Consider the following 27,957-nt stretch of genomic DNA (forward strand, 5'->3'; position numbering starts at 1 on the left):
AAAATTATGACCAACCTAGATAGCATATTCAAAAGCAGAGACATTACTTTGCCAACAAAAGTTCATCTAGTCAAGGCTATGGTTTTTCCAGTAGTCATGTATGGATGTGAGAGTTGGACTGTGAAGAAAGCTGAGCACCAAAGAATTGATGCTTTTGAACTGTGGTGTTGGAGAAGACTCTTGAGAGTCCCTTGGACTGCAAGGGGATTCAACCAGTCCATTCTGAAAGAGATCAGTCCTGGGTGTTCTTTGGAAGGAATGATGCTAAAGCTGAAACTCCAGTACTTTGGCCACCTCATGCGAACAGGTGACTCATTGGAAAAGACTCTGATGCTGGGAGGGACTGGGGGCAGGAAGAGAAGGGAACGACAGAGGATGAGATGGCTGGATGGTATCACCGACTAGATGGATGTGAGTTTGAGTGAACTCCGGGGGTTGGTAATGGACAGGGAGGCCTGGCGTGCTGCAGTTCATGGGGTCGCAAAGAGTCAGACACAACTGAGCGACTGAACTGGTTTTCCTTGTCCGGTTGAAGTATTTTCTGTCAAATCTACTTAGGTATCCCTGGTTACCTGTGTCTCACACTTCTTCACGTTAGAAGTAGTAGGAATATTTAAGTCATTTTATAACATTCCCCTAACCAGCAGGGCTTTCAGGAAGACTCTCACCTGTCTGCAGCAAGGCAGAGAAGTTTCTCTCTTGTTTTTTTGTTTTTCCCCACCCCTCCAAATGGCAAAGAAGTCCTATCACTTTTGGAAGGCAGGAAACAAGATAAACAGAGTAGAGGAGAAAAACAGGAAGGATGGTAGAATCTGGGACAATAACAAAAGGCCACTAATATCTTAAAATGATGAAGAGAATTCATGTTCTCATTATAGAGTCTGTGATTGAAGGACCACTGCTGATCTAGTCCTTTGCCGGAATGTTTATTTATGGAACAGAGTTGGTGTTTTAGCATCACAGTGTCCAGGAATTAGGCTCACCCTATCAGCAGGGATTAAAGCAAAGCATCTGTAGGAAGTGATTTTAGCTGAATCTTCCTTAGTTTGATGACAAGTGGTTTGTACCAGGTTGGCCTCTACCCTCCAACCTAGTGTAAAAGATGTAGCTTTTCAAAAATATTTTTGATATTAGTAGGCATATGCCTCATGCACAAAGAGCTACTCAACAGATTGAATTAAATAACAACTAGTATTGTTAAGAAGATGTGACTGTATGACTGAGTTCTCACTACATGCTAAGTATTCCACTGGTACTATCCCACTGAATCCTACCCACACCACCATAAGTCCAGTATTAACTATTATTCTCCCATTTTATAACTGAGGCCACTGACACCACAGGAAGTAATATGCCCACCTCACAGAGTTGGAGTGGCACGGATCCCAGCTAGGCTTCAGTTTCCAAAATGCCTGAGAGCAGCTTCTTGAGACGAACGGATGGCTGATCCAAGGAGCCCATCGAGCGTTTCTGTGAAGGCAGTCCCAGGACTCAGGGTGAAAGAAGAGCAGGGAAAGAGTCTGTCTTCCATGGACTTCAGCCGTACAACTTCGCCTCATGGGAGGCTTCTTGGTCTGTTGACACGAGGTTACAGGCCTCTGTGTGGAGATGGCCACCCTCCTCATGACGGCAGCTGGCACAAAGAGGAGAGGAGAGGAAGGAGGACCAGGCTGTAGAAGCTGCAGTGGCATGGTGGCGGGCATCTCTTCTGAGGGCACAGGGCCAGAGCCAGGAAACATGGTGACCCAGGCATGTGGACCTCTGCCTGCCCCCTCTTGTCAGTGGCACCTACTGTCCTCCGAGAACTATAGACCAGGAGTCAGCTGGCAGAGGTTCTGATGCCCACGGTCAGCACCCACATAAGTACTACCTACAGCTGAGCCTCTTAATCTCTTGAAACCTCGGTTGCCTCTCTAGTAAAATGAGGTTGTTGGGCCAGATTCTTCTCTCATAATTTTTTCCCATATATCTAGTGGATTTGAGTAGTAATTTTCAAACAAGTGTTCCATGGAGGTGATTCAGAAATTGTGCAAAGATTAAGTTTTTTTTTCCAGTAAACAAGTATCATTGAAATATCTATATACTATTATTGCCAATGAGATTTTACTGGAAAAGAGTTCACTGCTATTCAATTTGAAAATAATGCAATAGAAAACTCTCAATGACAAGATGACTTTTTAAGACCTAAAGGAATGATTTTATAATGCAGGAATTTCAGGATGCATGAGAACTGAACAGGATCCATGAAAGGTCCCCTGCTGAATGGACCCCACAGTTATGCCACTTAAGGTACTTCTGTCCATGCAGAGGTCAGACTTCCCAGGATACCCAGCTCTGTGGGCACCATTCTGCAGGAGGAAGATTTCATAAGCAAACAGCCTCTGTGGCAGAGGTCACTGGCTAAACCACATGCTCACCACCCACTGAGGGGAATATATCTGTCCATGCCTTTCCCAGAACATCAGATGACACATATCTACTGAAGAACATCTTACAAGAAAAGAAATAATTCTGCATTAAATGTTACATGTCAGCAGTGAGCTGCATCCCAATTCCAGAAAATTAAAATGTGAGAGATGAGTCATAGAAATTGAAAATTGACAGCAGCTTTCTTTGCTGGAGTCCCTGCTGTGCTATGAGAGACCAGGGACCATCTTCTGTGGCATCTTTTCTCTGTACTCAATCATAAACCCGAGCCTGGGTCAGGAGCTCACAGCCGCTCATGAAGTTTCAGATATTTGTGTGGGAGTGAAGTTTACTTCCTCCTAGGATCCTGCAAAGGAGAAGGCAGTGGCACCCCACTCCAGTACTCTTGCCTGGAGAATCCCATGGGCAGAGGAGCCTGGTGGGCTGCAGTCCATGGGGTCGCTAGGAGTCAGACACGACTGAGTGACTTCACTTTCACTTTTCACTTTCATGCATTGGAGAAGGAAATGGCAACCCACTCCAGTGTTCTTGCCTGGAGAATCCTAGGGACGGGGAGCCTGGTGGGCTGCCATCTATGGGGTCGCACAGAGTCGGATACGACTGAAGTGACTTAGCAGCAGCAGGATCCTACAAATTAGCTAAGCCACCCAATTAAAGGCAGCTTTGCTCACAATGGCCCTTTGTGACATTTGCATCCCATTCCTTGTCAGGACATTGGCCCTGCATTAATAGGATGACTCTTTTCCCCACATCTTCTACAAAGAACAGGTGTTCACAGGGCTCCTTTTTGAACAGCCAGGAGTGATATTTCCCCTCCCGTAATCAATCAAACACTCCAGGCTGGGAAACAGTGTATTTTACCTTCTCCCTGGTCTTTTGTTTACCTCCACAGAGCAGGCTGCAGAACAGATGATTGGTTTGTATTAGTCAGTGAGGAAAGGAGAGGAAAAGGGAGCACTTGAAGAGATGTAGCTAATGTTGAAGAATATTTCCCTCCCTATTGCTAAACATTCCATGAGTTTCCTCCACTCCAAAGGGGCTCTGATTGTTTAGAGGATGTTGGCTGCTGCTGCTGCTAAGTCGCTTCAGTTGTGTCCGACTCTGTGCGACCCCATAGATGGCAGCCCACCAGGCTCCCCCGTCCCTGGGATTCTCCAGGCAAGAACACTGGAGTGGGTTGCCATTTCCTTCTCCAATGCATGAAAGTAAAAACTGAAAGTGAAGTTGCTCAGTCATGTCCGACACTCAGCAACCCCATGGACTGCAGCCTTCCAGGCTCCTCCATCCATGGGGTTTTCCAGGCAAGAGTACTAGAGTGGGGTTCCATTGCCTTCTCAGGATGTCAGCTGGTGCCATGCAACTCAAAGTGACTAAAAACAGCCTGATTCCTGCAAGGATCTGTTGAAAGCATTTCCTTATGGAAATCTCAGTGTGTCCTTGTTCTGGTCAAATCTCCTTTGTTTGAAGGAATTCCTATGGAGGCCCAGAGGTGGAGCGATCAGATGTGCTGTTGTAAAGGGGCTTGGTAGGGTGGTGGCTCCCCGTACTCTAAATCTATCTTATGCCCTATCTTTGTTTTTCTAAAATATAGAAATGGGCATGTCACTCCCCATCTCCAAAAACCAAGTGGCATCCAACCCTGTTCCCAAGCCATCTTTCTCTCCATATCTCATGTCTTTGCTGTATGAGTGCCCAGGAATATGCCTTTTTCTTTTGTTTCCTTCGTCTTTGCTGTGCCTAGAATGCCCTTCCCTACTTGCCTGCCTGGTAAACTCTTACTCATCTTTCAAGACCAAAATTAAATGTCAAAATTCACTTTCATCCTCTATTTTCCCTTCCTTTGCATTCCCATAATTACTGCTATCATTGCTCTTAAATCATCCCATTGCCGTTATAGCCCCCTGCCAAGTCTCCCTGTCTCTTCTTGCCTCCCTCCAATTCATTTTCCATTCTACAGAGTATTTCTAAAGTGCACTTCTAGTCACATCCCTCTTCTGCTCACATTCTTCACTGGCTACCTATGGTGCCCAGGATGGAGATCTGTAATGTAGTTCACATAAACCGTGTTAATGGTAGTGTCTCTTCCCTCCAGGTGCTCTGCTGTACTGAGTGATCTGCAGTTTTGGGGATGGTATGTTTTTTCTCACTTCCTGGGTTTGTGCAAATCATGTTGCCTATACTAGGAATGCTCTACTTCACCACTCCTTCAGCTCTCAGGTTTCAGTTGTCTGATTTGACTCCCCCAAGTCTTGGTTGGTACTGTTTTGTACTTTTTTAGAGATTCTTAAATTTTCTCTAATGTAGCGCTTAAACCTCTGAGGTTTCACAGATTCTCTGAAGTTTCTTGAGGACAAGGGCTGGTTTCTGTACATTGTTATAACTTTGACACACAAATGGGATTCAAATGTTTGTAGAATTTGATACTTGAGTTAATTCTTGCAGGATAAAGGAGCAATGTAGACCATAAACATATCTACCCTGTCAACCCTTTGCAATCTTGGTTAAGGCTCAGACCTACAAGCCTCAGTTCTGACATGGAACTCATTTTTAAAGGTTTCTAAAACTTTTGGCATTTGCAGACCGTTTACTTTGTGTATGAGTCATGCAAATCACCAGCAAGTGTAAACATTCTCAAAAGATTAATCATAATAAAAAATGAAATAAAAGCATAGTATGTTAGCTTACTATTGTTAGCATTATTTACCAGTTTCATATCAGTAAGAAGGATGATACTTGTTTACTATCTTTCACTAAGGGATCTGCAGACACTGTGAACCATTGATGAGATTTCATATCCAATTTAGAGTTCTCTTTGTTCTATTAAATAACAATATTCTCACAGTGAAAAGTTTGGGAGACAGGCAGCAGGTGTTTGGTGAATCTTTCAAATGCTTGTGGGGAAATTATGGTGAGATTTTTTTTTTAAATAAACATGTCTTCCCTCTTCAAAATCTTCATCATTTTTTCATATTCTTTTTTAAAAAATTACTTATTTTTAATTGGAGGATAATTGCTTTGCAATGTTGTGTTCATTTCTGCCATACATCAACATGAATCAGCCATAGGTATACACATGTCCCCTCTCTCTTGAACCTCCCCACCTCCTCCCACCCCATCCCACCCCTCTAGGTTGTCACAGAGGGCCAAGTTGAGCTCCTTGTGTCATACAGCAAATTCTCATTGGCTATCTATTTTATATATGATAAAGTATATGTTTCAATGCTACTGTCTCAATTTATCCCACAGTGAGATTTCTTACCAAGTACTTTCTCCACTCCATAGCAATAAACTAAAAACTCAAGGGTGGATGTTTTACCTAGGAAGACAGTGATGGATGGATTATTAAGTCCAATCTGGGTGAGTTCAGCTTTTGAAAGTATTTCTTCTGGGTTCTTTTTTTTTTTTTTTTTAGTGTATTAAAATTGTAAAATATGCTCAATATGTAGAATCAATTTATTTCTCTAAGGCATGAGAAAATCATCCAGGATTGGAAAAGATTGAAATACTCAGCAATCAAATGATTTATGTCATAATTCAATCTACAAGAAAGTCTTAATAGCTTATCCTCAACATTAACACTGTATTTCACCCCGAATGGTAACTATTTACTTTGTTAATAATACTGTACATGTAATACTCAAACAAGTTACCTGAAATCATAGAAACTGTCTCTTTTAAAAATTATTTTTTTGGCTGTGCTGGGTCTTCATTGCTGTGCACAGGCTTTCTCTAGTTGTGGTGAGTGGGAGCTACTCTTCATTGCAGGGTACAGTCTTCTCACTGGTGTGGCTTCACTTGTTGCAGGGTACAGGCTCTAGGCGCACAGGCTCAGCAATCGTGGTTTGTGAGCTCAGTAGGTTTGGAGCCCAGGTTTAGTTGTCCAGGGCATGTGGGATCTTCCCAGGCCAGGGATTGAACCTGTGCCCCCTGCTTTGGCAGGTGAATTCTTATTCACTGTACCATCAAGGAAGTCTTAGAAATAGTCTTTACTAAGATGACATGTATCTCAGAGATGGTTTCAGTTTAAGTCTATTATCTTAACATTGATAAAACTGTTAAAAGGGCCTCCTTTCATTCTCAAAGGTGTCCCTGATCAGATAATACATAAGATGGTCTCCTTAGCCCTTCCTGGCATTAATCGTGTTATGAATATAGAAACGTCTCTAATATGGTCTCATATGAATACTTTTGAGTAAAATTATGTTTCTATTTATGGTCTTGCTAGTATTTTTTCCTATGAAAGTGGGGAGAAGTGGATTTTTGGTGTGTGTCACTGCTTAATTTTTCCCCTCACAGCATGCTGAACAGTTTTAGCATTAGTGGATATAATTTCATCTCATTTTTACTTGTCATTATTTCCTTCAACTCAAAATCAAGGTCAAGAGTCACTTAGCATTGAAGATCAAGAGTCACTTAGCATTGAATGCCAGTGAATGTGTACAGCAATGTGGGGTCAGGCGATCAGGAGCAAATTCTGTTAACCCCTTCCTGGATGTCCCCACCTGTCAACACTGGCCCCACTCCATATCACTTCTCACATAGAAATTTTCAATGAATGAAAAAAATCTCTATAGTAGCATGGATTTCAGTAATAAGTGGGACAGATACCACCAAACCCTTCTCCCTCATGGACAGACAGCATGTATACCAAGTGCGGATTTGTATTCAGCATATCAGAGGTTCCAACCTACTGAAAAGAACTCACTCACACAGACACACACACACACACACACACACACACACACACACACACACACACACACTATGATCATGTGACAGTACTTCCATGTGACTTCAACTGGTTCCCTTTGATAAAGGAATTTTATTTGATAACTCATTCTGTTTCCTCTCAAGAACTATATTTTAATCGGAAGTTTTATAGATTTCTTAGCAATAGTATGAAAGTATTAGTTGCTCAGTCGTGTACAACTCTTTGTGACCCCATGGACTTTAGCCCTCCAGGCTCTTCTGTCCATGGGATCCTCCAGGCAAAAATACTACAATGGGTTGCCATTTCCTTCTTCACGGGATCTTCCAGACCGAGGGGTCAAACCTGCATTGCAGGCAGATTCTTTACTGTCTTGGCCTGATCTAATTTTACAATAAGGAATAAAGCTGTGAATGCTGTCTTAGTAACATTGGTGTATGCTTTTAGTGACAAAACATATCAGTTTTCTTCTAAAATGCATTACTTAGGGCTTGTGCTAGAAAATCTTTTTTAGTCTACTATAGAGGTTTCTCTTCTTTATTTGAAAATTATATGGAAGTTCTCTGGCTTCATACAACTATTTGACAAAATTTCAAAACACGGAGCCTGGTGGGCTGCCATCTGTGGGACAGATCCCCCGTCCCTGGGATTCTCCAGGCAAGAACACTGGAGTGGGTTGCCACTGCCTTCTCTAATGCATGAAAGTGAAAAGTGAATGTGAAGTCGCTCAGTCGTGTCCGACTCCTAGCGACCCCATGGACTGCAGCCCACCAGGCTCCTCCATCCATGGGATTTTCCAGGCAAGAGGCAGCAGCATATCAAGGAATAGGGATAAATGGATAATAAGGCCAATAAATTTCAGTTTAATGTTTTCATCATGATATATTTCTTTTTTGCATTTTGTTTTAAGGCTCCATGTAGGAAATTATCTCATTTACAGATCACCTTGAAGCAGAACATATAAATATTCATATTTGTACTGACTTTCTGAATACCACTTACAATTATGGCATTTTTGTAAGTTCTTATATTTATGAACATTTTATCATTTTATTTTTTTTAATTGAAGTGTAGTTGATATACAATATTATGTAAGTTCAGTTCAGTTGCTCAGTCATGTCCGACTCTGTGACCCCCATGGACTGCAGCACGCCAGGCTTCCCTGTCCATCACCAACTCCCAGAGCTTTCAAACTCATGTCCATCGAGTCAGTGATGCCATCCAACCATTATATATGTTACAGGTATATATAGTAATTCATAATTTTTAAAGGTTATACCCCATTTATAGTTATTATAAATTATTGGTTATATTCCCATGTTGTATAATATATTCTTATAGCTTATTTTGTACATAATAGTTTGTATCTCATAGTCTCCTACCCCTGTATTGCCCCTCCTGGGTTTCCTTTCCCCACTGGGAGAGGAAAGAACAAGTTTGTTCTTTATATCTGTGAGTCTATTCCTTTTTTGTTATGTTGACTGGTTTGCTATGTTTTTTTAGATTTCACACGTAAGTGATATCATACAGTACTTGTCTTTCTCTGTTTAACATATTTCACTAAGCATGCTGCTGCTGCTGCTGCTACGTTGCTTCAGTCGTGTCCGACTCTATGCGACCCCATAGACGGCAGCCCACCAGGCTCCCCCATCCCTGGGATTCTCCAGGCAAGAACACTGGAGTGGGTTGCCATTTCCTTCTCCAATGCAGGAAAGTGAAAAGTGAAAGTGAAGTCGCTCAGTCCTGTCGGACTCTTAGCGACCCCATGGACATTTTCCAGGCAAGAGAACTGGAGTGGGGTGCCAGTGCCTTCTCCATCACTAAGCATAATACTCCCCAAGTCCATCCATATTGTTGCAAATGGCAAAATTCCATACTTTTTTATGTCTGAGAAATATTCCATTGTGTATACATATATCTTCTTTATCCATTCATCTGCTGATGGACACTTAAGTTGCTTCGTATCTTGGCAATTATAAATAATGCTGTTATGAACACTGTGGCTACATATATCTTTTTGAATTAGTGTTTGTGTTTTTTCAGATATATACCCAGGAATGGAATTGCTCAGTCATATGGTAGTCCTATTTTTGTTTTTATTTTTGAGAAAACTCCATACTGTTTTCCACAGTGATTGTACCAACTTATGTCCCCACCAACAGTGTATGAGGGTTCCTCTTTCTCCACATCCTTACCAACAGTTGTTATTTGTGTTCTTTTTGATGATAGCCATTCTGGCAGGTGTGAGGTAATATCTCATTGTGACTTTGATTTGCATTTCTTCTTAGAGAAATGTCTTTTTAGGTCTTCTGCTCATTTTTGAATTGGGTCTTTTTTTTTTCTTTTTTTTGAACAGGTGTATGAGCTGTTTATATATGTTAGATATCCCTGATCACATTATTTGCAAATATTTTCTCCCATTCAGTAGGTTGTCTTTTTGTCTTATTTATGGTTTCCCTTGCTATACAAAAGCTCTTAAGTTTAATTCAATCTCATTTATTTTTTATTTTATTTCCTTTTTTCTAGAAGACAGAGCCAAAAAATATTGCTACAATTTATGTTATTTAAATAGTGATTTGCCTATGTTTTCTTATAGAAGTTTTATAGTCTTACATTTAGGTCTTTAATCTGTTTTCAGTTATTTTATTGAGTTTATTTTTGTATATGATGTTAGAGAATATTCTAATTTCATTCTTTTATATGTAGCTGTCCAGTTTTCCCAGCACCATTTATTGAAGAGACTGTCTTTTCTCTGTTGAAGTCTTGCCAACTTTGTCATAGATTAATTGACCATAAGTGCATGGGTTTGTTTCTGTGCACTCTGTCCTATTCCATTAATCCATATGTCTGTTTTTGTGCCAGTTACCATACTGTCTTGATTATTGTAGATTTGTAGTATACTCTGAACTCAGGGAACATGATTCCTCTAGCTATGTTCTTTTTTCTCGAGATTTTCTTGGCTATTCAGGGCTATTTTATCATTATTTTATATTTTAGATGTCCTGAAATTTAAATCTCTGGTCCATTGTTTTAATCAATAGACAGAAATAGTGTTAAATGTTAGCTGACTCATCTGAAAAAGCATAGTGCAAGTTTTAAGAATGAATTGGTTATTCAGACTATAACAGCATTTCTGTGAAAAATCACAATTAATCTTTTATTTTGAATTTGTGAAACATACTATAAAGGAAGTGAAGAGACAAGCCACAGTCTTGGAGAAGATGTCTGCAACATATGTTCTATATACTAAGTCTGCGATAATATTAAAACATATAACCACTATTTAAAAAAATATATTTTATTTTTGGTTCTGCTGGGTCTTTGTTGTTGCAGGCAGGCTGCTGTCTAGTTACAGTTCCCAAGCTTCTCGTTGTGGTGACGTCTCTTGCTGTGGAGCATGGGCTCTAGGCGTGTGGGTTTCAGTAGTTGTGTTGAGAGGGCTTAGTTGCTCCATAGCACGTGGGATCTTCCTGGAGCAAGGATTGAACCCATGTCCTTTGCATTGGCAGACAGGTTCTTTGCTGCTGAATCACCGGGAAAGTCTGCTAGCCACTTTTGAAAAGAATTTGTTATTTACAGTAAATCTGATGGTATATTTTTTCCCACCATCCTTCCTAGGCTTGGAACTGATTTTGCTTGTCCATGGTCTGATCACTGTTAACAAAGAGTATTGCAATTATGTAGGTGAGTGACGAGAAGATACTGTGAGTGTGGTAAGAAGTAGTACCTGGAACCTGGATGTTAGATCTAGGTGACTTGGCTTGCTAAAAGAAGTTTTTCTTAACTATGAAGTTCTCACATCCTCAGAGACCTTACCATGGCCAAGCCAATGGCCATTGCCCTCAACCTAAACATAAGGGAGTAGAAGGGTTCTAACAGAATGCTCACTGAACAGCCCTAGCTTCGCGTACTTTGAGATTTCTTATTACAATAGTCCTTTCAGTTTGTGGCAGTAAAATATTATTTGCATGAGATTTGTGAATCAGAGTGTACATTTCCACCAAGCCTCAGGCATTTAGAATAGTTATGCCATCTTATATCGCTTAAACAGGTGGTGCTAGTGGTAAAGAACACGCCTGCCAATGCAGGAGACATAAGAGATATAGGTTTGATCCCTCGAACAGGAAGATCCCCTGGAGAAGGGCATGGCAACCCACTCCAGTATGTTTGCCTGTAGAATCCCATGGACAGAGGAGCCTGGCAGACAACAGTCCATGGGGTCACAAAGAGTCAGACACACTGAAACCACTTAGCATGCAAACATACCATCTTATACTCTTGCCAGGACTAAAAGAGTTGTGCTTGCTTCATTCACATCTTGACATTATCAGAGCTTGACATTTTTGCACATCTATGAAAATACTTGAAAAGCATTACATGTTCATTCCACCTGTGGTATATATTCTTGATATATGCCCACCCTCGGTTTATGTCCAAGAAACTTCTGGACGTGGGCACTGGGAGAGAAAAATATTCATAGCAGAAATGTTTGTAAAAGATTGCACATCACCAAAATGTCCAGTGAATGGAGAAAAAGAAAAAATAGTTTTGTATCCATTCATACAACGAAATACTATACAGTAGAAAGATGATTGAACAATGGCTACAAATTTCAATGTGGATTTATCTTATAAAAGTGACATCGATGGAAAAGCATGTCGCAGAAAAATAACTACAGCACAATTACCTATATATAAAGGTCAAAAACTTTCAAACTTTATCATCTATAAATAATGAATAGATACATAAATATGTAATAAAACTAAAGGTAAGTAAGGGGTCAGATCAGATCAGTTGCTCAGTCATGTCTGACTCTTTGCGACCCCATGAATCGCAGCACGCCAGGCCTCCCTGTTCAACACCAACTCCCGGAGTTCACTGAGACTCACGTCCATCGAGTCAGTGATGCCATCCAGCCATCTCATCCTCTGTCGTCCCCTTCTCCTCCTGCCCCCAATCCCTCCCAGCATCAGAGTCTTTTCCAATGAGTCAACTCTTCACATGAGGTGGCCAAAGTACTGGAGTTTCAGCTTTAGCATCATTCCTTCCAAAGAAATCCCAGGGCTCATCTCCTTCAGAATGGACTGGTTGGATCTCCTTGCAGTCCAAGGGACTCTCAAGAGTCTTCTTCAACACCACAGTTCAAAAGCATCAATTCTTCGGCGCTCAGCCTTCTTCACAGTCCAACTCTCACATCCATACATGACCACAGGAAAAACCATAGCGTTGACTAGACAGACCTTTGTTGGCAAAGTAATGTCTCTGCTTTTGAATATGCTATCTAGGTTGGTCATAACTTTCCTTCCAAGGAGTAAGCGTATTTTAATTTCATGGCTGCAGTCACCATCTGCAGTGATTTTGGAGCCCAGAAAAATAAAGTCTGACACTGTTTCCACTGTTTCCCCATCTATTTCCCATGAAGTGGTGGGACCAGATGCCATGATCTTCATTTTCTGAATGTTGAGCTCTAAGCCAACTTTTTCACTCTCCACTTTCACTTTCATCAAGAGGCTCTTGAGTTCCTCTTCACTTTCTGCGATAAGGGTGGTGTCATCTGCATATCTGAGGTTATTGATATTTCTCCTGGCAATCTTGATTCCAGCTTGTGTTTCTTCCAGTCCAGCGTTTCTCATGATGTACTCTGCATAGAAGTTAAATAAACAGGGTGACAATATACAGCCTTGATGTACTCCTTTTCCTATTTGGAACCAGTCTGTTGTTCCATGTCCAGTTCTAACTGTTGCTTCCTGACCTGCATACAAATTTCTCAAGAGGCAGATCAGGTGGTCTGGTATTCCCATCTCTTTCAGAATTTCCCACAGTATATTGTGATCCACACAGTGAAAGGCTTTGGCATAGTCAATGAAGCAGAAATAGATGTTTTCTGGAACTCTCTTGCTTTTTCCATGATCCAGCAGATGTTGGAAATTTGATCTCTGGTTCCTCTGCCTTTTCTAAAACCAGCTTGAACATCTGGAAGTTCACTATTCACGTATTGCTGAAGCCTGGCTTGGATAATTTTGAGCATTACTTTACTAGCGTGTGAGATGAGTGCAATTGTGCGGTAGTTTGAGCATTCTTTGGCATTGCCTTTCTTTGGGATTGGAATGAAAACTGACCTTTTCCAGTCCTGTGGCCACTGCTGAGTTTTCCAAATTTGCTGGCATATTGAGTGCAGCACTTTCACAGCATCATCTTTCAGGATTTGGAATAGCTCAACTGGAATTCCATCACCTCTACTAGCTTTGTTCCTAGTAATGCTTTCTAAGGCCCACTTGACTTCACATTCCAGGATGTCTGGCTCTAGGTCAGTGATCACACCATCATGATTATCTGGGTCATGAAGATCTTTTTTGTACAGTTCTTCTGTGTATTCTTGACATCTCTTCTTAATATCTTCTGCTTCTATTAGGTCCATACCATTTCTGTCCTTTATCGAGCCCATCTGCATGAAATTTTCCTTTGGTATCTCTGATTTTCTTGAAGAGATCTCTAGTCTTTCCCATTCTGTTGTTTTCTTCTATTTCTTTGCATTGATCGCTGAAGAAGGCTTTCTTATCTCTGCTTGCTATTCTTTGGAACTCTGCATTCAGATGCTTATATCTTTCCTTGTCTCCTTTGCTTTTCGCTTTTCTTCTTTTCACAGCTATTTGTAAGGCCTCCTCAGACAGCCATTTCGCTTTTTTGCGTTTCTTTTCCATGGGGATGGTCTTGATCCCTGTCTCCTGTACAATGTCACGAACCTCATTCCATAGTTCATCAGGCACTCTATCTGTCAGATCGAGGCCCTTAAATCTATTTCTCACTTCCACTGTATAATCATAAGGGATTTGATTTAGGTCATACCTGAATGGTCTGGTGGCTTTCCCTACTTTCTTCAATTTCAGTCTGAATTTGGCAATAAGGAGTTCATGGTCTGAGCCACAGTCAGCTCCTGGTCTTGTTTTTGCTGACTGTATAGAGCTTCTCCATCTTTGGCTGCAAAGAATATAATCAATCTGATTTCGGTGTTGACCATCTGGTGATATCCATGTATACAGTCTTCTCTTGTGTTGTTGGAAGAGGTGTTTGTTAAGACCAGTGCATTTTTTTGGCAAAAGTCTGTTAGGCAGCAAGTAGTGCCAATTTTAGGATAGTAGGACCGTAATTACCTTTAAGAGGAGAGAAGGCAGTTTGACCATAAAGGGTGATCTGGGCACATCAAAGCCTTTTGTTTTAACTTTCTTAAGTTGAGCACCCCAAGTATTCATTCTTTTATTATTTATACTATTTATATATATAAGCATTTATTCTTATATATGAACATATCATTATAAAAATTTTAAATAAGTTGACAAAAATACGTAACATGTTTATATAAAACAAAAAAGTATCCCCCAATTGGATATTTCTATATGCATATGTAAATGTACATTAAAATATTAACTATTCAGTAACTTTAAAAGGTACTAATGTACAAAACAGAAAACCTGGTGGAAGCTTAGAGAGGGATGATGATGCCTACTAAGCACATGGTTTGCGTAAATCCTAAGCTGTGTCCAGTTTGGTACTAAGATGTCTTCGGGTTAGATCATTTAGCATCTCTGACTTCTTTCTCTCCCCAAATTGCCACCACTTAATTCTACAGAGTTTTGCTGTTGTTGCTTTTTCAAAAGAGAGTATTTTTCGAAATACTTAACTATACCAAAAACTATCTTCTTAGTGTAGCTTAGCCTGGTCCAGAGAATAAGAGTCAGTGGGAGAGCAACCTGCCAAAGTTGATTGTAACAAATGCGTTGTTACATGCTGACAGGGGAATTTTTAAACAGTCCCATCAAAATATTCTGCTTCAGTGGTATCACAGGTAATAAAAACCAAAATGTAATTTCATTTTTACAACCTAGATTTGAGCATTCCTGTTTTGTCAGGTCTGATGAGAGACAGAAAAGGAATTCTGAAAGATAATCAATTTTATTCTTCAGTGGTTTCTTGCTTGTTTGTGTATTATTACTCGGTCAGGACAAAGAGCCCATATGTGCAGCAGGGGAAGAGGAGAGAGGACTTTGCAAAGCAAATGCCACCCCTGCTCCAAACACACACGTTCACATGTTTAATCAAAGATAGACAGATAGAAGTCAGACAGGTGTGTGTGTATAAAATAACAACTTCATTATTTTTAATTTGATGATAGAAGATCAGTCTGGATTGCAGATTTAGAATTATGTTTTGGAATAGCGAGCCTGGAATGCTAACCACTTAGAATATGATCCTATGACTACATATATGCATCTGTGATCTTATATTGTGTATATATATATATGTACAGTTTAAATTTATTTTTTTACAGTCTAAATGTGTACATTGAAAATTCAAGTTACCAGACAATGATAGAATCCGCCATTTATTTATTTATATTAATTCATTCATTTCATTTCTGGCTACACTGAATCTTTGTGCTGTGCGTGGGTTTACTCTGGTTGTGGCAAGCGGGGGCTACTCCTCACTGCAGTGCACAGGCTTCTCTGTATGCTGGTTTGTCTTGTGGCGCACAGGCTCTAGGTGCGTGGGCTTAGAGTTTGTAGTGGCATAAGCAGGGATCAAACCAGTGTCCTCCACATTGGCAAGTGGATTTTAAACTACTGGACCACCAGGGAAGTCCAAGATTTAGCATTTGTTGAACAACTACTGATAGCTTTTGACGCTTACACAGACCAACTAATCTTCACAATAATCCTGAAAGACAAGTTCCATTATTATCCTCAGCACCACACTTCTAAAATTCAACACGCTCAAAATGAATCTCCTGCCTATGCCACCACAAATTTTCCTCATTGTTGTTTAGTTCCTAAGTTGTGCCTGACTCTTTTGTGATCTCATGGACTCTTGCCCACCAGGCTCCTCTGTCCATAGGATTTCCCAGGCAAGAATACTGGAGTGGGTTGCCATTTCCTTCTGCAGGGGACCTTCCTGACCCAGGGATTGAACCCATGTCTCCTGCATCGACAGGAGGTTTCTTTACCACTGAGTCACCACTCACTCTTCTTAATTCATGGAAATTTCATCCTTCCCATTGCTCAAACCAAAACCAGTCATCTTTAATATTCTTTCTCTCTCTCCCAACACCTGTGGTTCTGCAGGTTGCATACTGCACAAGTAAAGACTTGCCACTCGCATCACAGGCATCATAGGTTTGTGTACTGGAGTACAATAATTTCCCAGAAGCTGCAGTTCTGATATAATAAGTAATTGTAACCATTTTCTGTGAGATGGAAGGAAAATATCACAATTACAGGCCATGAAGGTCCCTTTTACCATCTATTCTGAATTATTGCCGTGGCCTCCTAGCTTCCACCCTTCTCATTTTCAGAACAGTTGTCCGTGTAACCCTGTAAGTCAAGTCACACCTTTGCTCAAAACCCTCCAGTGGAATTTCATTCAGAGAAAAGTCAACGTCCTTCCAACAGGCCTCCGAGGTCCATCCTTGATGTCTGACTTTCCACCCTGACCCCTGACCTGGTCATGCTTCCCTCCTTGCTGTGCCCACACTCCCACCTTGGCCCCGTTCTCGCTCTCTTTCCACTTTCAGATTTACACAAATGTCCCCTTTTGTGGCCACTCTGTTTAAAATGCAATCCTGTCCCACTCCCCATCCACATCCTGGCTTTTGTTTCAGTCATGGCACTTATCACCATAAAAATTTAGTTTATGATACATTTCATTTATTCTGATAGATTTTATTTGAGAGTGTAAACCTCATGTGCTCAGGGGTATTCATTTTATTTGCTGTGGATCCCAGGCACCTAGAAAAATTCTTGGCACAGAAAAATCAACCTATCAATGCTTGTTAAATGCATACATCTTTATTTTATAGATTAGGCAACTCAGACTCAGAAATCATTAAGATATCTTTAATTTTTGCATTTTTAAAAAATTTGTTTTATTGAAGAATAGTTGATTTACAAAGTTGGGTTAATTTCTGAGGTACAGCAAAGTGAGTCAGTTATATATGTATTTCCATTTTCATATTCTTTTCCATTCCCTGTTTATCATAGGATATTGAATACAGTTCCCTGTGCTGTTCAGTAGGACCTTGTTGTTTATCAGTTTTATATATAATAGTTTTCATCTGCTAACCCCAAACTCCCAGCCCATCCTTTCCCCCCTGCCCCCTTGGCACAGAACAGACATGTGATTGCTGTTTGTTTTTCAAACTTTTAATTTTGTATTGGTGTATAGCCCATTAACAATGTTGTGATAGTTTCAGTGAGCAGCAGAGGCAGCGAGCCATATTTATACATGTATCCATTTCCCCCGAAACTCCCCTGTCTTCCAGACTGCAGCATAACATTGAGCAGAGTTCCATGTGCTATACAGTAGGTCCTTGCTGGTTATCCATTTCATTTATTTATTTTTATTTTATTTATGTATTTATTTTTAATTGAAGAATAATTGCTTTACAGTATTGCATTGGTTCCTACTAAACATCAACATGAATCAGTTATAGGTTTACCCGTGTCCCCTCCCACTTGAAACTCCCTCGCACCCGTCATGGTTGTTATGGAGCCCTGGTTTGACCTCCCTGAGTCATACAGCAAATTCCCATTGGCTATCTGTTTTACATATGGTAATGTATGTTTCCATGTTACTGTCTTAAACATAGCCATGTGTAAATATCCATCCCAAACGCCCTAACTATCCCCTCCCCTTATCCTTCAGTGATTACTTTTTAAAGGCCAGTTGTCAAGTAGGTGGTGGAAGCAGGACATAAACCCAGGCAGTTAATTGCAAACCCTGTGCTTTCTAACCTCTGGGCTCTGCCGCGATATGCAACAGCTTGATTCCTTAAGGCTGCTGCTGTTTTGATGCTGGTGATGACAATATCAATAGTGTTAGTATTAGTACTTTTAATGCGTGCTTGTGCCATACACTGTCCTTTACATGTATTATCTCATGTATTATCTAATTTAATATCCAGGAAACTTCTAAGTCAAGTGGAGTCCTTAAACTTCTGGCAAATGAACTATCATGCCCTTGAAGTACAACTAATGAGTGATGAACATAACTTTATTCTCAAACCCTAAATATCAGCATGAATGTTCCTTCCCCCTGTGGGGCAGGCAGGAAACTAACAACTTCAAATTTCACATGAACAAGTTAAAAATTGTGTAGCTGTGAGAGACATCCAGTGTAATCATCCTATTATGGTTGGTTACTTATGCTCAATTTATAACCCATTTATTCACTGATACATGCATTTATTAATTCACTCATTCAACAAACATTTATTGAACAACTGCCATGCGATGTACTATGCCAAGTTCAAAGGCAACAACGATAAAGAAGACATATCCTCTGCCCTTGAAGAATCAACAGCCTAGCAGGAGAGACAAATAGGAGACAAGTAAGACCCCTGAAGGAGTAAGTGTGATATTAGAGAATCAGCAGAGTGCTGAGGGAGCCCAGAGCAGGAAGCACCTAACTAGCCCTGTCTGGAGAGACCCAGGAGTCCTTCTCAGAGGAGATGACCCAAGATGAAGAGTTCATCAGGCAGGGGAGGGCTTGCAGAGTTGGGGTCATGAGTCACGTGGGGATTCAGGGACCTGCGTATAGTTTGACGTAACTGGAGCTGGGAACCCACGTGGGGACGGGGTGGGAGAAAGGAAAACAGGAGCCAGAGGGACTTTAAATAAGGTCATGATTAGATCAGGTTTTCATCTTATAAAATTCCCTCGAGAGTCTGGATGGAAACTAAATTAAGGGGGCAAGACCCAACGGAAAGAGGCAGTCGATACCTGGCACTTTGAAGTTGCTTCTTTGATGCAGGTGTTTTGACTCAGGGATATTTTGAGGTAGCCTAAAATTAATTACATTTTCAGCTCTTAAAATTCACCAAGTGATGTGCAAAAATAGCTGTCTCGCCTCTTTGCAGAACCTCTTTTCACGCCAGCTCCTGACTCTGTGGAGACTGAGGGGTGGGATCAGAAAGAGGGTGCAAATTAGACAGCATCTGGCAGATAAGCCACATGTAACCAGGAGCCATGTGCTTCCAGCCGGTTCTTATCTCAGAAAGAGTCATTAAGATGCAACGAACATACTGCTCTTCCTCTGAGACTTCCCTTGTAGTTTGCAAGAGCTGCACCTCAAATTCACTGGTTACTCCCTTGTGGTTATAACTGTAACAATGATTTACATTTAGTTAATAAGTATTATTAAGTGCTTTAACTAATATGTATTCTCTTTTCCATTAGATAAATCTCAAGAATGGAAATCTCTGCCTTTATGGGATTCCATATGATGTTCAATTTCATTAGGAGGTTCATGTTATACACTGGAAGGAGAGCTGGGCTAATTAATAGTTCTATTAATTAGAACCATTTAAACTGATTATTAAAAAGTCACATCTCTTTTTAAAGATTTATTTATTAGTTTTTGACTGTGCTAGGTCTTCGTTGCTGCACGTGGGGGTTCTCTAGTGGTGAGTGGGGGCCACTCTTTGTTGTGGTTCCCAGACTTCTCACTGTGGTGGCTTCTCTTGCAGAGCACAGCCTCTAGGCGCTTGGACTTCAGCAGTTGTGGTGCGTGGGCTCAGTAGTTGCAGCTCAGGGGCTCTAGAGCCCTGGCTCAGTGGTTGTGGTGCACGGGCTTAATTGCCCCAGGGTAGGTGAGATCTCCCTGGACCAGGAATCAACCCTGTGTCCCCTGTATTGGCAGGTGGATTCTTAACCACTAGACCACCAAGGAAGCCCCAAAATGTCATGTCTTATTGAATTGGGGAGACTGGTAAGCGGCTGACTTGAGGCATAGTCAGTGATGTCATTGTGGCGCTCTCACTTTGAGACAATCTTTCTCTACGTGGTAGGCTAAGAAGTCCCTGGAACCCCAGTGCTAATATCCAACCACTTGAACAAACCCAGATAAAAGAGAATTGTCCCAGAAAGTGCCTGTAAAACTGTTTCAGAAAGGACTCTGCTGGATAGCTTGATTTATATGCTTATTCCTAAACTGTGGTCCAAGATAGGGGTTATTCCGACTGGCCATGCTGGAGGCATGTGTCTACTTATGGAGAATAAAGGTTAGGAGAGTTGCCATGTGGGGTTCAGCTTTCCTGGAATCCCATATAATGGGTACTTCCCAAGTAAGGGAATCCTTTTACAAGAAAAAAAGGGGGAAATACACTGTATGATATATCCATTCTAGATATAGTGATGATAAAATTTATTCCCCAAGCTGGATAAATAATGATTATTCTAGGACAACAGTCATGAAATAGAATTGTTCTCAACCACTCAGGGAATATGGTCCACCTACCTGTGGGGGAGAGGCTACGTGATCCTTTAGTTTTTACTCCAAACTGTACAGAAAATCCTCAATTAAATTTGTATCAGTTCTTTCAGTACTCTTATAATAGAGATACAGTATGTTTAATAATGTCAAACTCATTCCTGGTTTGATGACTTTGATACCCTTTTACAGATTAACCTTGATTTATCAGATTTAAAACATCAATTTCCCCTGATTATAGTAGTCATCTTTAAAAAGAACTCATGAAAAAATAATGTTAAATAACATAAATATGATGAAAGCATAAAGTATAGGTCAGGGAATCATGAAATACATGTCAGTGATATCCTTTGGTAATAAAAATCCAGTATGTTTTGACTCGGATGCTTAGAGACTGAATAGGAAGTTATCCCCAGAATCCACGGACCTCAGTGAAGGTAGTCGTGGTGGCTTTGAAAAGGACACTAAGTTACAGATTTATTTAAGAGACAGGACCCCAGACTTGGTGATTTGACCTAAAAATACAAGGGAAAGACTCATGTCCAGGATTCTGAATCAGGTAACTTCCTAGGAAGGGAGCCTATCATGAAAGAATGAACTATTGGAAGACAAAGAGGACGGAGAGATGTGAAGGAAACATGGCCTCAAACCAGTTCTGAGTCTGATTTCATTTATAATCCTGTTCTTGAAATTCAAACCTTTTTTTCTTTCTCTTTCTTGTTTAACAATGATTATTTAGTGTTCTCTTTACCTACAGAATGCTCTGCCAAGCCTTACTCTTTGAGATGACCACAATAGGCCTTCTCTTTGCAGCCAAATCATGACGAAATTCCACCATGTGCTTGTAACTGGGGAAATGCAGAGGAGGAGACTGCATGCTTCACTTATAGATATTTTAAACCTTAGTTCTATGGAGATTTTTGTAACACAAAAATAGTAATTATTGTAGTAATATATATATCTACAGAAAGTATAAAGCATAGGAATCTTGTTTTCAAATCATCTTTATGTATTCTTTTTCTCAATATTTGTATTTCTGTGAATTTTTTTTTGCTTTGTTGCCTTTTTGAAATTCAATTGTTGATACTTTTTATAATTTAAGGATATTGCTCCTAATCAGGTGACTTTTCTAGGTGGCAGCTTTCTCAGAGTTGGAGTCTTCTATAGTGACCCCCCTTGACTTGTTTTACTACTATCAGAAGCTAATTGCTGCGTCAGCAACTGCTATGCACCAGGCACTGGTCACTGTAGCCTCCTGAGTAGAACCACCTCCTGCTGCTGCAGTATTTGCCAGATATTGTTTATTGTTTAGTCGCCAAGTCATGTCCAACTCTTTGAGACCCCGTGGACCATAGCCCTCCAGGCTCCTCTGTCCATGGGATTTCCCAGGCAAGAATACTGGAGTGGGTTGTTCTCTGGGGGATCATTCTGATTCTGGGTTTGAACCCAAATCTCTTACATTGGCAGGCAGATTTCTTTTCTTTTTTTTTTTTACCACTGAGACACCAGGGAATAAATACTTGATGAATAATGATAGCAGTAAGGTTCTTGAATGATGGCTGTTTTCCAGGAGTTACTAAGCATGTTGCAAACATTATTTCATTCAAATGCCTCCTAATAATTCTATGAGGTAAATACAATCCTTGTCATCATTTTACAGATCAGGAAACTGAGGATATGTAAATAATTCATCTGAGATCCCACAGCTGGAACTGAGTTTAGAACCCAGTTCTCTCTTACTTTAGAGTTTAAGCTTTTAATTATACTATCAAGAGAATTGTATCTAGAAGGGACGTTTTAGACCATAGGTATGGACATTTGACCCTATGAAGAATTCATTATTAATGTGATCTCACATTTTGAAGCAGTTTTTTAAAATGAAGTTAAGAGCATTGCATTATACAACTAGAAAAATCCCAGACCATAAATTTCATGTTTCTCAAAGCTCCTGAATTATAGTACCAGGCAGAATTTGGCAGAGAGAGGACCCAATGGAGACTGAAAGACCCCACAGGTAATAAAGTGAGCTAATGATCCAGACTAGAGTCATGAAACTACCCATGAGCGCAAAAGGCAAAGTTAGCTTTGTGGAATTAGCTCTTATTTTGTTGAGCTTTTATGGTGGCTCAGGCTGAAGCCTTGGTCTTACATTATAATCAGTTTTTGCAATACAAGTTAATCGAGACCATCTTCTACTCATACAATTTTAGGAGTGCTAATGTGTAAAATCCTCTTCCTGTAGGTAGAATCAAATTCCTAATTGACTAGGCTAATTTAGATTTGAGTTCACTTCTGTAAGCAGAGGGCCACCTTCATGGTCACGTGCTGCTTTCTCAGCTCAGCCCCAGCTCACTGGCTTCTGGGCTTAAGCAGAGAGAAGCCTTATCTAGAGCCAGCTAGCTCCTCTTTCTTTCAACTCATTTTCCTTATTGCTAGTTGGTTAGAATATATTTTGTGTGTTTTGTGGAAAGAGCATAGGACAATGAGTCAGAAGACATATGTCCTTATCCTGTGTGATTTAGAACAAGACATTTCAATTTCCCTTTAAAATTTTTTTTTATTTTGTTGAAGGATAGTTGATTTAGTGTTGTATTAATTTCTGCTGTACAGCAAGGTGATCCAGTTGTCTATATAATGCATATATATATTATATTCTTTTCCATTATGGTTTATTATAGGATATTGAATATTTGTACCTGTACTGTACAGTAGGAACCTATTGGTTATTCATTCTATATATACTAGTTTGCATCTACTAATCCCAAACTCCCACTCCGTTTCTCGTCCACCCCCACCCCCTCGGCAAGCACGAGTCTGTTCTCTGTCTGAGAGTCTGTTTCTGGTTTTGTAGATAAGTTCATGTGTGTCATATTTTAGATTACATATATAAGTGATCTATATTTGTCTTTCTCTTTCTTGCTTAGTGTGATCATCTCATGCATGTTGCTGCACATGGCGTTATTTCCTTCACTCTTTATGGTTGAGCAGTATTCCATTGTATATGTGCACCACATCTTCTTTGTCCATCCTCTATAGATAGACATCTAGATTGTTTCCAGGTCTTGGCTATTGTAAATAGTGCTGCTGTGAACACAGGGGTGCATGTATCTTTTTGAAGTATAGTTTTCTCAAGATATGTGCCTACGAGTGGGATTGCTGGATCACGTTGTTGTTGTTCAGTCACTCAGTCGGGTCCGACTCTTTGTGACCCTATGGACTGCAGCACACCAGGCTTTCCTGTCCTTCACTATCTCCCAGAGTTTGCTCAAACTCTCGTCCACTGAATCAATGATGCCATTCATCTTATCTCTGTTGCCCACTTCTCCTCCTGCCCTCAGTTTTTCCCAGCACCAGGGTCTTTTCCAAAGAGTCATCTCTTCACATCAGGTGGACAATATATTGGAACTTCAGCTTCAGCACCACTCCTTCCAATGAATATTTCCAGAAATCTGGATTGATTTCCTTTAGGATTGACTGGTTTGATCTCCTTGCAGTCCAAGGGATTCTCAAGAGTCTTCTCCAGCACCACAGTTCAGAAGCATCAATTCTTCAGTGTTCAACTTTCTTTAGGGTCCAACTTTCACATCTGTACGTAACTGCTGGAAAAACCATAGCTTTGACTATGCAGACCTTTGTTGGTAAAGTGATAGCTCTGCTTTTTAATACCCTGTCTAGCTTTGCCATCGCTTCACTTCCAAGGAGCAAGCATCTTTAATTTCATGGCTGTGGTCAGTCTACAATGATTTTGGACCCCAAGAAAATAAAATCTGTCACTGCTTCCACTTTTTTCCCTTCCATTTGTTGGATCATATGGTAGTTCTATTTTTGTTTTTTGTTTTTTTTTTTTAGGGAACCTCCATACTGTTCTCCATAGTGGCTGTGCCAACTTATATTCTTACCAACAGTGTAGGAGGATTTGCTTTACTTCACACCCTCTCTAGTATTTGTTATTTGCAGACACTTTGATGATGACCATTCTGACTGGTGTGAGGTGGTATCTCATTGTAGTTTTGATTTGTGTTTCTCTAATAATCAGTGATGTTGAGCATCTTTTCATGGGTCTGTTTGCCATCCATATGTCTTCTTTGGAGAAATGTCTATTTAGGTCTTCTGCCCATTTTTTTGGTTGGGTTGTTTGTTGTTTTGTTATTGAGTTGTACAAGCTGTTAACATTTCAATTTCTAAGCCTCAGGTTTCTCAACTGTAATTGCAAAGATCAAATGAGAGAGTGTGTTTGAAAATGCACCATGAAGCTCTTTGCACCTTATGAATTTTTTGATACATGATTTTATTCCAATTTTATAGCAAAGAGCTTGAAATTCACTGAGGTGAAGGCTACACCTCCAATAAGAAACAAACAAGAATTTGAACTAGGTCTAATCCCAAACCTCTGATCTTTTTTGTTTTTAAAAATATGCTGCCTCATTTAACACATTGAAGTTGTTATTGTGATAATTTTTTTCACCATGCATGCTGGAAAGTTTTAACCCTGATTTCAAGTTTCTTACGACACTTCACAGGACTCAGTTTCAGCTCTCCTTAAAACCAAGCAAAGAGAAGGTACCCAGGTCTAGACTTCCTTTGGTTGCCTATTTCTCACAGACCTCAAAATAGGGCACAGCACACGTGTGAATGCCTGTCACTGTGGCGCCAGCAGCCATTACTCAGGGTGTTCTTTGAACACTGAACAACGCAGAGTGAAGAACACATCCTGTGTTTATTCTTTGTCCATTGTTCTCCTGTGCCCCACAACTCAAGGTCTTACAGCAACGTATGGTTGCAAGTGGCTTCAGAGAGTCCTTTCCACCAAGATGATACAAGAAGAAGTTACAACCTCCTGACCCTAACCAACAAAGAAGAATATTCTCGTTGTCTGTCAGATGAAGTTACTCATGAAAAATAATATCTCTTAGAAAAACCTGAAAACACACTTCCAAAGAGGAGGGAAAGAATAGAATATTTTCCTGCTTTCTTGCCTTAGACATCTCCTCTAAGTTGACGTATATCTTGAATTTGGGGAGCATAGTTTCCTTACAAGGAATAAACACTTCTTTGTTGATTTGGTTTCTCCCTTGGCATCTTTCTTGTAGCCGGCTGTGCAACTTCTATTAATTAACTGACTCCGTAGTGATTCCTCAGTTGCTGCAGTGTGCAAGGTTCTGATTCGAACACCTATAAATAGCGTGGCAGGCATACGATTTACACATGCAACTTCTAACATAAAAACTGAAGGTAGTGCAATCTATCATCACTGTGTGTGTCCTCAGGCACCTCCTTTCCTTGGTTGCTGAAGACCTACGCTCTCCTTCTAGCCCAGCACTTGGTGCCTGGCACACGGGAGAATTGCCCAGACCCTCCTTGAAAGGGGCCACAGGTAACAAAGCTCAGAGGCCAGAACAGGGCTTTTTATGTGTGGTAGACAAGAAAGATTCAGAAGACAATCCCCAAACTGCTTTTTTCTGCAACTTGCCCCTATTGGGTGTATAATATTGCTAAGAAATACATGAAATCTACATATGAACAAGTGGACCTGATTGGTAAAAAGACGCAGAAAATGGCAATAACTGTAGAGCATTTGGCTATCAAGTGCCACTGGACTCAGAGGGCAGCAGTCATTGGAGATGTGAGCTGAGTGTACAGTGGTTTTCAAGGACGCACTATCATATTTTGTGAAATGAAGAAAGAAGCCCAGGAGTTGTCACAGAATGTGGTTGTAAGACAGGATGCCCAGTCATTACACGGAGACATTTCATACAAGCAAAGGGAAATCACCCTGAAAGGTTTTAGAAATGGTGATTTTGGAGTTTTGGTTGCAGCCAATGTTGCTGCAAATGGGTTAGACATCCCTGAGGTTGTTCTGGTTGTTCAAAGTTCTCCACCAAAGAGTGCTGAATCCTACATTCATCGTTCTGGGCGAACAGGTAGAGCTGGGAGGACCAGGGTTTGCATCTGCTTTTACCAGCACAAAGAAGAATACCAGTTAGCCCAAGTGGAGCAAAAAGCGGGAATTAAATTTAAATGAATAGGTGTTCTTTCTGCAACAGAGATAATAAAATCTTATAGCAAAGATGCCATCAGGCTCTTGGACTCTGTGCCTCCCACTTCAAGCAGTTGGATGAGAAGCTGACTGAGGAGAAGGGAGCTGTGGAAGCCCTGGCAGCAGCCCTGGCCCACATTTCCGGTGCCACGTCGGTAGACCAGCACTCCTTGATCAACTCAGAAGCGGGCTTTGTGACCATGATTTTGTGGTGCTCAATTGAAATGCCAAACATTAGTTATGCTTGGAAAGAACTTAAAGAACAGCTAGGTGAGGATATTGATTCCAAAGTGAAGGGAATGGTCTTAAAGGAAAGCAGGGTGTTTGCTTTGATATCCCTACTGCATCGGTAACAGAAGTACAGGAAAAGTGGCATGATTCACAGCGCTGGTACAGCGATCAAGAGGTGGCAACAAAAGTAACAGATTCCAAAACAAAGGCCAGAAGCAGAGTTTTAATAAAGCATTTGGACAGTAATTTGAAGTAGAGGATTTATTTGGCAAAAACAGAACTATGTTCAACAATGTGAAACTGAACATTATTTTTCATACAAAGGTAAAAGCGCATTGTATTTCCTTCCTGACCACTTGCCCAGTCCCTGTTTCTTCAAGAGAGAAAAGCTTCGTCTAAATTATTTCATCTGATTGATGACGGTCATTTATAACTTTATTGCTACTTCTGTCTTGGGTATTCCTTTGGAAAAGGTGTATGGATTCATTACATATTCTAATGTATTGTCTATAGATTGTAAGATAAAATCAAGCATGTATCTGCTGATACTTCTTAAGTTGACCTGTCTTTATACTTGGAAAGGTCTCTTAATAGTAGGCTTCCCTGGTGGCTCAGATGGTAAAGACTTTTCTGCAATGCAGGATCCCTGGATCGGGAAGAGCCTCTGGAGAAGGAAACGGCAACCCACTCCAGTAATCTTGCCTGGAGAGTTCCATGGACAGAGGAGCCTGGCAGGCTACAGTCTGTGGGGTTGCAAGAGTCAGGCGTGACTGAGCAACTATCACTCATCACTCACCACCTCATTGCTATCCAGAAAAGTACCCATTTCATTCCTGCCAGCTTGCTGGGTGAGTGCCAGCTTCCCTTACGCTTGCCACTTGGGTTTGAAAATGATATCTCATCAAATTATTTATATGAAAATAACATTTTTTCATATTTGTATTTAGTCTTTGCCTTTTTTTTCTGGGAATTTCTCCTTTATGTTCTCTATTTCTCTTATTGATGAGTTCCTCCTTATTTACCTGCAAGGCCAGTTTTATATATTAATGATAATCACTTTTCACATATGCTACAAAGATTTTCTCCTAAAATATCATTTATCTTTCCTTTTACATATGTGTATATTGAATCAACAAGAGTTTTTAACATTTAGATTGTGAATCTTTGTTAAATCTTTTTAATATTTTCCACCTTTATCATTTCGCGTATAATAGATTTCTCCCTCCAAAGACTGATTAGCCAGTTCTTTTGTTTTTATCTTGGATGTTTAATTTATTTGGAATTTAGTCTGAAT

At 40.4% G+C, this 27,957-nt stretch overlaps 1 pseudogene; it reads left to right on the forward strand.

Moving 5' to 3' along the window:
- Window positions 1-1,608: 1,608 nt before the first annotated feature.
- LOC133250042 (nucleolar RNA helicase 2-like) lies at window positions 1,609-27,488 on the forward strand (annotated as a pseudogene).
- Window positions 27,489-27,957: the final 469 nt, after the last annotated feature.

This window comes from Bos javanicus, chromosome 6 (assembly GCF_032452875.1).
Source record: "Bos javanicus breed banteng chromosome 6, ARS-OSU_banteng_1.0, whole genome shotgun sequence".
NCBI classification, from domain to species: domain Eukaryota; kingdom Metazoa; phylum Chordata; class Mammalia; order Artiodactyla; family Bovidae; genus Bos; species Bos javanicus.